Genomic DNA, 14,149 nt, shown 5'->3' on the forward strand with positions numbered 1-14,149 from the left:
CAGAAGTTCCCAAAGCATATAATTATAGGGCCACAGTGCAGGGCCCTGCCCCATGAGGGCAGCTCCCGCGTGTAACCAAGAGTGTTAGACAAGAAAATCACTGAACTGGCTGAACTTGCATTTAGGATTAAAAAAAAAAAATCAATCAATAAAATAAAATACATAAATATTCCACTGCATAAGCTTAAAGCGAGGAGACCTGAATCAACAGCATTTCACATGAGAAAGCTTTGACTATTTCAAAGAGGCAGAAGAAGCTGTCTTTGGGTTTTGAATTTATGCCACTCCCAACACAAACAAGTAGTTGACACAGTGGCTAAAAAAAAAAAAAAAAAAAAAAAGCTGACGTTATATTCCCAAGCAGGCCCTCTCTCATTAGTAGGAAGATGGGTTCAGCACCTTCAGGCTTATAGGGTCCTTGTAGCTCATGATCTCTTAAAGTGAGAGATCCTGTTTTTGCCTAGCAGTTCCCTAAAATAGCTGTGAATATGCCTGCTTGGATGATGTACCTATCCCTGAACTAATCACTGCCCAAGGGGATAGGAGGGAGAGACTGACTTGTTTGGGTCCCTTGCCCACCCCTGTGGAGTACGAGGGAACATCCTCCCTGACTGACAGCCCCACGTAATCCCATGGGTTAGTAAGGGGTAGTTCCACAAAACGGGGAGACAGGGGTGATAGCAGGTAACAACTGTCCACAGGAATCCTGTGAGTTTCAAAACCTCATTTTCTTTCCCATTGCTGCTCCCTTCTTTCCGATCACTTTGTTTAAAAACTTGTGAGTTGGTTAGTCTGTCATCAATCAGTTTCCCCCTCTAAACTCCCCTAGGCTGGAAGCCTGCAAACTACATTCCCCAGAATCTCTTTCAGCTTGCTTCTGGTAGGATCTTCCAATAGGAGACATTGGCCAGAGACTGGAAGGTGAGAGAAAGACCCCCCAGTTTCTGGTAGGGCCTCTGGGCACAGTGGGGACAGGAGCTGTGAGCAACAAGCGCAGGCTCCTGGGTATGACAGCCTCAGAAGTACGCTGTGGGTGACAACAGGGCTCTGGGTGACAACACCATTTTCTCCTTTACGTCTTCAGCTCCAGGGTTAGCATGTAGTGGCCCTGCAGTTGCTAATCCTTTGGTGATTTTCCCTCTTTTGCTCCTTTCAGTATCTTGTAACCAATTCCTGGTACAGTATTAACACCTTTTTGTTTAAAATATGTGGAGTGGTTTTTGTTTTTCTAATTGTACTAATATAGTCTTCATTTAATTTTGTTATTAGAAATTCTTATTTTTTTCATTTAAAAATTTAAAACTTGTGGCAAAATACACAACAGAAAATCTATCATTTTTTTTTTTTTTTTAATTTTGGCCTCACCAAGTGGCTTGCCTGGGATCTAAATTCCCTGACTAGGGATTGAACCTGGGCCTCGGCAGTGAAAGCACCAAATCCTAACCATTGGGCCACCAAGGAACTCCTATATCATGACATTTTTTTACAGTGTACGGTTTAGTGACATTAAGTACATTGATATTGTACAGCCATTACCACCATCCATCTCCGCAACTTTTCCATCATATTAAACTGAACCTCCCCATTTCCCCCTTCACCCAGCCTCTAGCACCACCATTTCACTTCCTGTCTCTATGAGTTTGACTCCTCTAAGTACTTCATATTAGTGGGATCATACAATATTTTGGGACTGTTTTAGCATAATGTCTTCAAGGTCATCTATGTTGTAGCCTATGTCAGAATATCCTTCCTTTTTAAGGCTCAGTAATACTGCGTTATATGTACATAACCCATTTTGATTATCCATTCATCTGTTGATGGATACTTGGTTGTATATCAGCTTCCTAAGGCTGCCATAACTAAGTACCACAGACTGGATGGTTTAAACAAGAGAAATTTATTTTCTCACAGTTCTGGAGGCTAGAAGTCCAAGATCAAGGTCTCAACAGGACTGATTTCTTCTGAGGCCTCTCTCTCCTTGGCTTGTAGATGGCTGTCTTCTTTTTGTATCTTCACATGGTCTTTCCCCTGTGTGTGTATGTTTAATTTCCTTTTTTGTATAAGGACACCAGTCATGTTGGATTAAGGCCCACACTAATGACCTCGTTTAACTTTAATTACCTTTTTAAAGGCCCTGTCTCCAAATATAATCACATTCTGAGGTCCTGGGGGTTAGGACTTCCATAAATGAGTTTGGGGGGCAGAATTAACCCCATAACAGGTTGCTTCCACCCTTTGGCTATTCTGAATAATGCCACTATGAACATGTACAGATATTTACTCGAGTCTCTGCTTTCAATTCTTTTGAGTATATACCCAGAAATGGAATTGCTAGAGCATATTGTAACTCGATGTTTAGTTTTTTGAGGACCTGCCAAATCATTTTTTCCCAGCCTCTGTACCATTATACATTCCCATCAGCAAGGCACAGGATTCCAACTTTTCTACATCCTTGCCAACACTTGTTATTTTGTTATTATTTTATTTTCATAATAGCCATTCTTATGGATATGAAGTAGTAGCTCATTGTGGTTTTGATTCGCATTTCCCTAACGATTACTGACGTTGAACATCTTTTCATGTGCTTGCTGGCCATTTGTAAGTTTTCTTTGGAGAATGTCTATCAAGTCCTTGGCCCACTTGTAGACATTTTTATTTTTCAAAGAAACCGTATACACACTATAGCAATAGTAAGTGAATGAAATGGGGAATATATTCACCAGTAATCCCTAGATGTGAGATGACCACAGACAACTGGTACAACTTTACAGAGTCAGCTGTGGCAAGGTGGCACAGCAGGTGGACTCGAGAGCCGCCATTGCCTGGGCTTTGATCTCTGGTTCCTCCACTTACTCGCTATGTGACCTCAGGCAAGTTTCTTAATCTCTTGTGTCTTGGTTTTCCTACTTAAGAAATGGGAGTAATAATACTGCCTACTTCATAGGGTTGTTACAAGGATTAAGTGAGTTAACAATCAGCACAGTGCCAGGTACAAATTCATATAAATTAACTATCAGCATTTATTCTCTGGATCCCAACCTTCTGGGCTGCCTCCACAGCTGGGCCCCATCTGGTGTCCTCTCCCGCCACTGCTGGTGTTTCTCTTTACCCAGTGATCCACCAGGCAAATAGATCTATGTAGCAGATACTAGACGCTAAACGCTTTTCACATACTAACTTTAATTTTTTACCATTACCTTCAACAATAGTCTAGTGATCCTGGGCTCTGGCTCAGTGATCAGCTGGGAAGGAATCTGGGTTCAGATCACAAATCTCCTCTTCCTATGTCACTTCACATCTCTGGGCTTCAGTTTCTTTTTTTTTTTTTTTTTTTGGCTGCGTTGGGTCTTCGTTGCTGCGTGCGGGCTTTTCTCTAGTTGTGGCAAGGGGGGCTGCTCTTCATTGCGGTGCACGGGCTTCTCATTGTGGTGGCTTCTCTTGGTGCAGAGCATGGGCTCTAGGTGCACGGGCTTCAGTAGTTGTGGTTCACGGGCTCTAGAGCGCAGGCTCAGTAGTTGTGGTGCACGGGCTTTGTTGATCCGCGGCATGGGGGATCTTCCCGGACCCGGGTGTGAACCCGTGTACCCTGCATTGGCAGGCAGATTCTTAACCACTGTGCCAGCAGGGAAGTCCCTGGGCTTCAGTTTCTATATTTGGGAAATGATGAGAGTCATTCCGATTTCACAGGGTCACTGAGGGGTAAGGCCTGTAAAGCACTTAGCACACACAGTGCTTGGCACATAGTAAATGCTTAAAAGATATATATTACTATTATATCCATTTTACAGATGAGGAAACTGAGTCTTAGAGAGCTAAAGTTATTGCCCAAGGTCATAAACCTGATGTTGAGAGAAGATGGACCAAAATCATTTTCTTTATTATTTTCTTCAGTTCTGCATATATGATTTTTGTGCAGTTCCTGTTGTATGATAAGAGTGCAGACATAAGTTTGTATTTTTTTTAAATTGCATTAAAGCATGAGTAATTTTCATATTGCTATGGCGATATGAAGACCTGACTATGTAATATACCACTGAATAATCCGGCATCTTCATGCCCACTATTTCCTTCTCTTGGATTATTTCCTCAGGATAAATTCCCAGAAAGGAATTTGTTATGTCAAAGGGTGTTAACATTATTTTGGTTTTGGATACAGAACATCATGTCGTTTTCCTAAAGAGTTCTGCGATAGTAATTATATTTGTATGGCTGTAATTTATTTTCTGGTCTCCTTGAAATAATTGAACATTGATAAATAATGATGTAGATAAGTAATCTCCAGGCTGAAAAAGAGTGAATAGGTTGGGATTAGATGATAATCCTGTTTGGAAACATGTGACTAAGTAACCCCAGTTACTGGATGTGGGTATGTATTAGTTCTTGTCTACTAGATGGGATGCTCACATCATCCGGTTAAGGAGTGTGTATGTTATCCATAACTGACCAGCTCAGTCTCTGGGCATGTGAGGGTATCAGCAGAAGGGTATGGCTTGTTTACTGGGTCCTGCTGAGCACTTGGCTCACCTCCAGAAGAGGCCTCTTGTTCTGAAAGGAACCTGGATCTGAGGTGCCTGAGTGGGAGCCATTCTTCAAATTCTTAACTCAGGGTGTGGAGTCCAGGAGAACAGGGCTGACATCCTTTCTCCTTCACTATTAGTCTTGGGATCTACAGAAAGCTCTGAGAGTCTCTGTTTCTTTATCTGCACAGGGGAAGGGTGATAAAGTAGATAGTAAATATTTAACAAGCCTTCAAATGGCTTCACATATATTAAATCATACCATTCTCAAACAACCCTATGAAGGAGATATTATCATTAATCTCATTTTACAGATGAGGAAGCTGAGGTACAGACTGGTTAAATAATTTACAGTCAGTAAGTGGAGGAGACAGGGTTTGAACCCAGGCTCTTGGGCTCCAGAGCTTCAGACTTTAATACCACGCTCACTGTTGAGTAATATGGAAGGTTAACAAACCTTAGCTTTAAGGGCTATTGTGAGGATTAGGGATGATGACACATTGGTATGTGGCACTGGTCTTGCTATTCTACAGAAATGGTCACTCTTGCTAAATTTATCAGTGATGTCCATATGACCAAACCTAATAAAAACTTTTCTGACCTCTCAATAGCATTAAACCCAGTTGACCATTTCCTCATTCTTTTTTTTTTTTTTTTGCAGGACGCGGGCCTCTCACTGTTGTGGCCTCTCCGGTTGCAGAGCACAGACTCCGGACGCGCAGGCTCAGCGGCCATGGCTCACGGGCCCAGCTGCTCCACGGCATGTGGGATCTTCCTGGACCGGGGCGCGAACCCGTGGCCCCTGCATTGGCAGGCGGACTCTCAACCACTGTGCCACCAGGGAAGCCCCTCATTCCTTTTTTTTTTAACTCACAGGCCATGAGGTAGGTTTTTTCCTTTTTCCTTTTTTTTTTTTTTTTGTTTAAACAAATATGAATCACAATGGTTCAACAAGTAAGGCAAATTCCACGAATATAAAGCTGCAATTTGCAGTATACCATATCTAGAACCCAAGGGAGGTGAATTAGACAGAAATGGTAGTCATTCTAATTAAACAATCAGGTGACATCATGACAAGTTGGTTTTTAGCGTCAAAACTGTCCATTGAAGTTTCTTTTTTCTTAATGATCAGAGGTCCCATGTTGGCTCCAGCCTCTTTGTTGTGTTTCGTGTGTGATCCATCACAGAATGGGAACTTTTTGGCCTCTAACAATAGCAGTGCACAACTTTATCTCCCAAATCCTCCATGTCAAAAGCATGCACCATCTTGGAGTTTTCTTTCTGGCTGTGAAGGTTTACCATAGATTTGCTGCAGTGATCTCTAACATAAAATCTTTTGTAAGCTAGATAACCAGCTGCAGCTGTCCCAACAGTAATGGTAACAGGCTGCAGTCCATTCAGCTCTAAGCTGGAGGTTGCATTCATGGCGCTGTCACTTCCAAAGTGTGTACACAGGACACCCAGCACAGACAGCTCGAGTAGCCAGCCTGAGTCACGGTGCGAGAGGCGTCCCCAGGGCACCAATTCCAGGCTGCTCACTCCTTCTTGAAACACTTTTATTTTTGGCTTTAGTGACAATCCACTCACAAGGGTTTACTCCTACTCCTCTTGGTTGTTCCTTGTCAGTCTCTTTTTCTCTCTTTTCCTCTTTTAACTGACTTCTAAGTGTTGGTGTGCCCTGGGCTGGTGTCTCCTTAGCCCTCCTCTCTTTTCTTTCCCTGGGAGATCTCACACAGCCCTGTGGTGTAAGATATCATCTGTATTATATATTTGTTGATGACCCCTGTATTAGCCAGGGTTCAACCAGAGAACCAGAACCAGTAGGAATATACAATGTATCAAGAGACTTATTGCAAGGAATTTCTTATGTGATTTTAAAGGCTTGCTAGGTAAGCCCCAGATCTGTAGGTCAGGCTGTCAGGAAGAGCAGGCTGGAAACTCTTCCCCTGTCCCCACCCTGGCTAGCCTCCATCTCCAGCCTGGACGACGACTGCCAGCGCCATTTAACCTGTCTCTCTGCTTACATTCCTGCCTCACTCTCATTGTTTCCATTCTTGTCTTAAGCTACCCATTTACCAGAGTGTTTCTTTAAGGTGCACAGCAGAGTGATTTGACTTAACGTACATCATGAAAGGACTGTCATAATAAGTTTAGTGAACATCCGTCATCTCATCCAGATACAAAATTAAAGAAAGAGAAGAGAATATTCCTCCCCGTGATGAGAACTTTTCGGATTTCCTCTCTTAACAACTTTCATCTGTAACATCCAGCAGTGTTCATTCTATTTATCATGTTGTACATGACATCCCTAGTACTGATTTATCGTATAACTGGAAGTTGGTACCTTTTGACTGCCTTCCTCCAATTCCCCCTCCCCGCTCCCCAACCTCTGGGAACCACAGATCTGATCTCTTTTTCTATGAGTTTGTTTGTTTGTCAGAGTGACCCTTTTAAAGCATAAACCAGATTTACCTGATTCCCATATTTGAAACTCATCAGTGACTTCCCGTTGCTCTTAGCTTAAAATGGAAACCTCTGACCTTGGTGGAGTATACTGCAGAATTGGTCACAAATTTTTCCCATCCCTGTCCACATGCCCCTTTGCTATGTGACTTTGCCACTCCTCCCATAAAGAGGCGTAGTCCATTTTCCTACCCCTTGGATCTAGGCTGGCTTTGTGACTTGTGTTGACCGACAGAATGCAGTGCAAGTGACATTATTTGACTTTTAAGGCTAAGCCTCAAAAGGCCTTGCAGCTTCTACTTTTATCCTCTTGGAATGTTCCCCTGAGACCGACATGTGAAGAAGGCTAGTCTAGCCTCCTGGAGGATGAGCAATCATGTTGACAGAGAAGAACTCTTCCATCCAAGGCCCTCTAGACTGACCGGCCAATAGCCAGCACTAACCACCAGACGTGTGTGGGAAACCATCATAGATCATCTAGTCCCAGACGAGCCACCAAATGATGGCAGCCACCTAAGTGACACCAGGTGAGACTGGTGGTTCTTCTGCTGATCCCAGCCCAAATGGCTGCCTTCCAGAATTGTGAGCAAATAAATGGCTGTTGTTTTAAGCCGCTAAGTTTTGGGTTGGTTTGTTACTCAGCTCTGAATACCTGTTACACTTCATCTACAAGGCTCCGTATGCCTTTGACCAGCTTCTCTAAACTTATTTCATACTGTTCCCTCCCTTGATTGTTCTACTGTAGCTCCACTGGCCTCGTCCTGTTCCTGGAATATTCCAAAGTCTTTTCTTCCTCCAGGCCTTTGCTTCCTTTGGCAATTGCATGGCAGGTTCATCTTCATCTTTCAGTGTGTATTAAAATACCATTCTTCAGATTAAATTCAAATACCATGGAGCAGTCTCCCATGACCACTCCTCTGTGTAAAGTTGCCTCTGCCAGACACTCCCATGTTAGGATTTCTTTCCTTACCACAGTTTAAAATTATCTTGTTCCTTTATTTGTTGACTTGTTTTACTGGAAGGTAAGCACCACGATTCTTCTCAACACAGCACTACAGGCTGCCACTATCAAAAGATAAACCCTAGCCCCTTTGTAGGCAAAGAGCACGGTTACTCAGTGAGGAAGACAGAACAGCCGGGAACTCTGACAGGTGGTTGAGAGGCAGCATGAGGGCATTCGATGGGGGAGAACTTCTTCAGTGACTCAGAAGCTGCCTTTAAGTCACACTTCAGCAAGGTTAATCCCTCCCAGGCATCTGGCCCAGAGCACCTTGATTTCTCTTCTTATCAATCCTGCCTCAGTTCTGGGAGTTGCTGTGTATAAATTATCTCAGTCTCAAGGATCGCTCTGGAGACTTGGGATTTTTGAAGAACTACTAACGATGGTTAACGTTTTCATTCACAAATATAAAGTGTAATTTAATTAAACAGACTTTCTTCCTCCTGAACTCTTCATACAAATCTTCAGAGATTTAGGCTCCCTGCTAAAAAAAAAAAATGTTTTTACTCCTCAAAGTTGGGACAAGGGATGTAAGAAGAGACATTGTGAGAAAGTTCAAGAAATACTGTTTCATTATCATTTTCTTAGGTTTAAAAAAAACCTTAAATTCTAAGAAAAAAAAATTAATCAGAGAACTGACCTCCTGGAAACAGCTGTGGGAAAGCTGAATTAAAAGGGGTGAGGTGAAGGGGCTTCCCTGGTGGCACAGTGGTTGAGAATCTGCCTGCTAATGCAGGGGACACGGGTTCGAGCCCTGGTCTGGGAGGATCCCACATGCCGCAGAGCAACTAGGCCTGTGCGCCACAACTACTGAGCCTGTGCTCCACAACAAGAGAGGCCGCGATAGTGAGAGGTCCGTGCACTGCGATGAAGAGTGGCCTCCACTTGCCACAACTAGAGAAAGCCCTCGCACAGAAACGAAGACCCAGCACAGCCAAAAATAAATAAATTAAAAAAAAAAAAAGTAACAAATGTTCAAGTACAATTGGTGTCAAAAAAAAGGGGGTGAAGAATGACAGCTTTATTCCGGATATGAATCTCAATACTTCTCAACACAGGAAATGCATACAATTACTGCAGGGAAATAAGACATGATAGCTTATTTATTTAATTGAGTTGAGAGAATCATAATTTTCTTTAAGCCTCTGAGCAAAATATAATGTATTCTAGCACTCAAGAATAATATTCAGAGAAGCCATAGGACAGAAAACTATTTGAATGAGAATGGAGTAGTGGAAGTGGAGGGGAGGGGGAGGGGAGGAGGGTTGCTGATTACTCCTTGTTCTGTGCCTCTCAGATCCATTTTCTTCCCTGCTCTGTGTCCCAGCAGTAGGTTCTCTCCAGCCTCTACCCTCTAGCAATCAGGTCGGGTCCAGCCAATGGAAAACACCAGCAGAGGATTGGAAGATGGAAGGAGAGAGAGGTCAGGGTATTTACACCTCCTCACTGTGGTTCTGCTCCTCTGAGGCAGTGGGTCTCAAAAAGTGATCAGCATACCAGCAGCATCTTCATCACCTAGGAGCTTCATAGAAATGCAAGTTCTCGGCCCAACGCCAGACCTTCTGGGGGGCCCAGCAATCTGTATTTGAACAAGCCCTCCAAGGTGATTTTGATGCTCTGTAAAATCTGAGAACCAATGATGAACAGCCACAGCTTCTAGTGGGCAGACCTTTCTCTGCAGTCCCAGCTTTTACTAGACTCCAGTAATTCTGTCCCCTTCTTTTGTCCTTCAGGTCTGGGGGTAGAAAGGCTTTCTCAGCACGGCTGGTACTTCAGTAGCTCATAACCTCTTGATGGTTGCCTTATCCCTGCCTATTGTGCCTTTGCAAAGTCTCTTTAGTTAAAAGGTTTGAGTGCACTGCCAGTCTCCTGCTATCTGCCTGATTGATTTGCAGAGGCACCAACTGTGAGCAAAGGCTGGAAAGCTAACTGGCCATGGATAACAGAGCACAGGCATATCAGGCTAGCAGGGCAGGGAACGCATGGGAGTGAGCCTCTCCTACGTACCAGGCGTTCACTCGTTTAAGGCTCGCAAACCTCCTAGAGGAAGGTATCTTCTGTGTTTCACTGATGATCACCTGAGCCAGACCCCAGACTGCACCTCTGTCATAGACTGGCTGATTCTTCTTTCTGGCCAAGGAGACTCTTCCTGAGAATCCTGCCCCTGGAGTCCTCACACAGGTCACACCTTCACCCCTCAAACCATCATGAAGTTGTTGTTAGGGGCTGGGGGGAGACTGGTAGGCCCCTTAAGAGCTGTGTGATATTGGGCACGTTGCATGGCCACTCTGAGCCTCAGGTTCCTCAACTGTAAACAGGGATTTTAATGCCTGCTCTGTGGTGTGTTGGGAGGATTGCACCAGGTGACATATGTCGAGCACCTGGAACCACATCTGGAACAGAGTAGGAGCTCTGTAAACCTGAGTGCCTCTGCCTTCCCCACAAAGGTGTGCTAGGGAGAGAACCTGACTGGCTAAGTGAATCAGGTCTCACTTTTTAAAAAATATTTTATTGGAGTATAGTTGGTTTACAATGTTGTGTTGGTTTCAGGTGTATAGCATAGTGATTCAGTTATACATATACATATATTCGTTCTTTTTGAGATTCTTTTCCCATATAGGTTATTATAGAATATTGAATAGAGAACCCTGTGCTATACAGTAGGTCCTTGTTGGTTATCTATTTTATATATAGTAGTATGTGTATGTTAATCCCAAGCACCTAATTTATCCCTCTTCACCACATTTACCCTTTGGTAACCATAAGTTTGTTTTCGAAGTCTGTGAGTCTGTTTCTGCTTGGTAAATAAGTTCATTTATATTATTTAAAAAAATTAGATTCCATATATGAGTGATATCATCTGATATTTGTCTTTCTCTGTCTGACTTACTTCACTTAGTGTGATCATTTCTAGGTCCATGCATGTTGCTGCAAATGGCATTATTTTGTTCTTTTCTATGGCCGAGTAATATTCCGTTATATATATGTACCACATCTTCTTTATCCATTCCTCTGTTGATGGACATTTAGGTTGCTTCCATGTCTTGGCTATAGTAAATAGTGCTGCTATGAACATTGGGTGCATGTATCTTTTTGAATTAGAGTTTTCTCCAGATACATGCCCAGTAGTGGGATAGCTGGATCATACGGTAACTCTATTTTTAGTTTTTTAAGGAACCTCCATACTGTTCTCCATAGTGCTTGTGCCAGTTTATATTCCCACCAACAGTGCAGGAAGGTGAGGTCACACTTTTTATATAGATGTTGGTCTGGAAACATCATATCCCCAAGGAAAGGCACTTCCAACAGGTGGAATCCTCAGGAAGTCAAGAGGACTTGTCTAAGCGCTGAAGAACTTGGTCAGTAATTGAGGCTTGGTGAGAGAGAGATGGGGCTGACCGTTGGATATGCAGTTTGTTTGTCTTTTAAAGTAAGTTATGCTCGGGAACTTGCCCCCAGTCTCTCTCCTGTGCTCTTCCTGTCTCCTTGACATGGTGGTGACCAGAGGAGGGCAGTGCCTAAGGGGTATCTGGAGGAAGAGTTCCCTTAATGTGACTTTGCAAGCTTGGCTCCCTCTGCCTGGAACTATCTCTATCCTCACCCAGGCCAACTCTTGCTAACTCCTACTCTCTGCTCAGACACCGTCCTTCGGACCTGTTCCCTGGCTCCAGCCATTCTAGGCAGAGTTAGCTGCCCCTGTTCCACAACACCCAGCCCTATGCATTCCTCAATTGCCACAGTTGCCAAGGGTGTGGGGTCTGTTTCCTCTCCAGGCGCAGGCATTTGTCTTGCTCACTTGCATCCCGGGTCTAGCCCAGGACCTGGTCTGCATTGGGGCTCAGGGTTCCCAGATGCTCAGCAGTGCATAGGAACAGCCTGGGAGAGGGCTTGCCTCAGGCCTGATCCATCTCCCATTCGTCCCTGGTTAAAGCACATAGACATGTATTTCTTCCACGAACGTTGGTGGAGTATATGCTGGGTTCCATTCTGGATGCTAGAGATGCAGGAGTGGATTGGATGCAGCTCTCCTGGAGCCTGCAGGCTAATAGGGAGGACGACTGTACACTAGGTAATACTGATACACAGCAGAAGCCCTCAGTGGCCCAAGAGAGGTGCCAAGCTACGGGGATTAGAGGAAGAAGGGGTGACTCCCTGTTGGGCTCAGGGAAGACCTCACACACAGGTGCTCTGTTGCCTTCCCGATAACAGAATATCTTCCCAGCAGTTACAGCACATTTCTAATATCGTGATAGCTGCTGTGGTGAGGTGGGGTGATCACAGACACACCTATCCCATGGTCTCTTTGCTTACCTAATCTATGGATCTCAGTCTTGTGTCACGACTTCTTTTAAAACAATGGCCCTAGCCAGCCCAGGAGGTGTTCTAGAAATCTAAAACAGATGGGTTTTAGAAATCAAAATGTTTTAGAAATCTCAGTCAAATGGGGACCCATTTGAGTGGCACAGTGATCGGGGGACCTGCTGGCAAGGTCAGGGTGAGGTCAGGGATGCTAAACATCCTGCCAGGCCCAGGACAGTCTGGCTCAGTGAAAAACGGTTGCAGATTGTACATGACTCTCAAGTGCCCTGCCTGACGCTCAAGTAGGTGGAAAACTTGTGTATAATGCTCTGAGCCTAAAACCTAATCCCGTTTTATATGTAAACACAAAAGTATTTTCTGCTCAATTTTAATAAACACTGAATTTTCCAGGGGTGCAACTACTGTGTAAACCAAAGAACAATGTACTTTATTTTGTTTGGAATTTTGCCAAGGGTTGTTCAAGGTGTTGGAAATCATGTCACCAATGGCAACACTGTCAGATTTGATGCCCAATTTAACTTTCCTGTATCAGTCTGCATTTATAGCTGCTGCATTTGTATTGATTTAAACCTTACTTTTAAATGCCAAAAATAAAGAAAAAAGAGTTGACAATATATATGCTTTAAAGCAACCATAGCAACAGAGATTATACCCAGTGCTGAGGTGAGATGGGCGGGTGGTGAGACGATAAGTAACTTGAGGATGGGAGTTCTTTTAGGTACAGAGGTTGAGGAATCCTTTCTGCGGAGGGGATGTGAGGTGAAAAGTGAAGCATGACAGAGCTAGCCGTGCAAAGGCCCTGAGGTCGAAATAGCTGGGCATGTCTTAGGAACTGTCAGAACCCCCAGGTAACTGGAGTACAGGTGAGCAAGGGGAGCAAGGGCGGAGAGCATCAGGGATTGAGGCTTGAGAAGTGAAAAAGGGCCTTGAAACTGCAGTAAGGATTTTATTCTCTGAAAGTCACTGAGGGGTGTGAAGCAGGGGATGACCTGGCCGAAATTATCTGTTAAAAAGATGAAGCTGCTGGGAAGGTTCGAGGTGAGCCTGGAATATTTTGCAGTGCCAGAAAGCAAAGAAGGCAGTCAACATGGAGACATTACACATGTCATTTTCCTGTTGTCTGGAAAGCTTAAAGGGAGAGAATAAGTGCTCTGTAAATATTTAATGATACCCTGTGTTGATAGAAACTAATCAGAGAACAATGCATGGCAGTTCTGTATTGTGGATTTGTGTAGAGCTGCACTGTTCAATACAGTGTCACTAGGTATATGTGACTATTAAGCGCTTAAAATGTGACTAGTGCAACTGAGGAACTGAATTTTAATTTTATTTAATTTCAATTTACATTTAAAACCTGAAACTTGACTCAGTTATTAGAAAATGTTTAGGTGTGTTGAGAATAATTTGATAGCCATTAATAATTTTATATTGATTACATGTTGAATTGGTAATACTGTAGATATATTGGATCAAGTAAGAGACTTTATTAATATTACCAGTTCTTTTTACTTTTTAAAATGAGGCTACTAGAAAATTAAAAATTATATTCTGGCTTACATTATTATTATTATTTTTTTTTTTTGCGGTACGCAGGTCTCTCACTGTTGTGCCCTCTCCTGTTGCGGAGCACGGGCTCCGGACGCGCAGGCTCAGCGGCCATGGCCCACGGGCCCATCTGCTCCGTGGCATGTGGGATCTTCCTGGACCGGGGCACAAACCTGTGTCCCCTGCATCGGCAGGCGGACTGTCAACCACTGCGCCACCAGGGAAGCCCACATTATTATTTTTTATTTTTATTTTATTTTTTTCTTGGCTGCAACGCAAGGCTTTTAGGATCTTAGTTCCCTGA

The 14,149-nt window shown here is 43.6% G+C and overlaps 1 long non-coding RNA gene and 1 pseudogene across 4 annotated transcripts in view; one reads left to right on the forward strand and one right to left on the reverse strand.

Moving 5' to 3' along the window:
• LOC137224767 (uncharacterized) overlaps positions 1-14,149 on the forward strand; it is a 78,677-nt gene that overhangs the window by 29,061 nt on the left and 35,467 nt on the right. For 2 of the 4 annotated variants that reach the window (XR_010943499.1, XR_010943496.1), the window contains exon 2: positions 5,179-5,401. This is a non-coding gene — a long non-coding RNA (uncharacterized lncRNA). Of the gene's footprint in view, positions 1-5,178; positions 5,402-7,249; positions 7,772-8,716; positions 9,205-14,149 lie in introns of those variants that run through there. The other 2 variants (XR_010943497.1, XR_010943498.1) reach the window with 2 other exon arrangements.
• Positions 5,521-5,942, reverse strand: LOC137224766 (CDGSH iron-sulfur domain-containing protein 1 pseudogene; annotated as a pseudogene).

This window comes from Pseudorca crassidens, chromosome 5 (assembly GCF_039906515.1).
Source record: "Pseudorca crassidens isolate mPseCra1 chromosome 5, mPseCra1.hap1, whole genome shotgun sequence".
NCBI lineage: Eukaryota > Metazoa > Chordata > Mammalia > Artiodactyla > Delphinidae > Pseudorca > Pseudorca crassidens.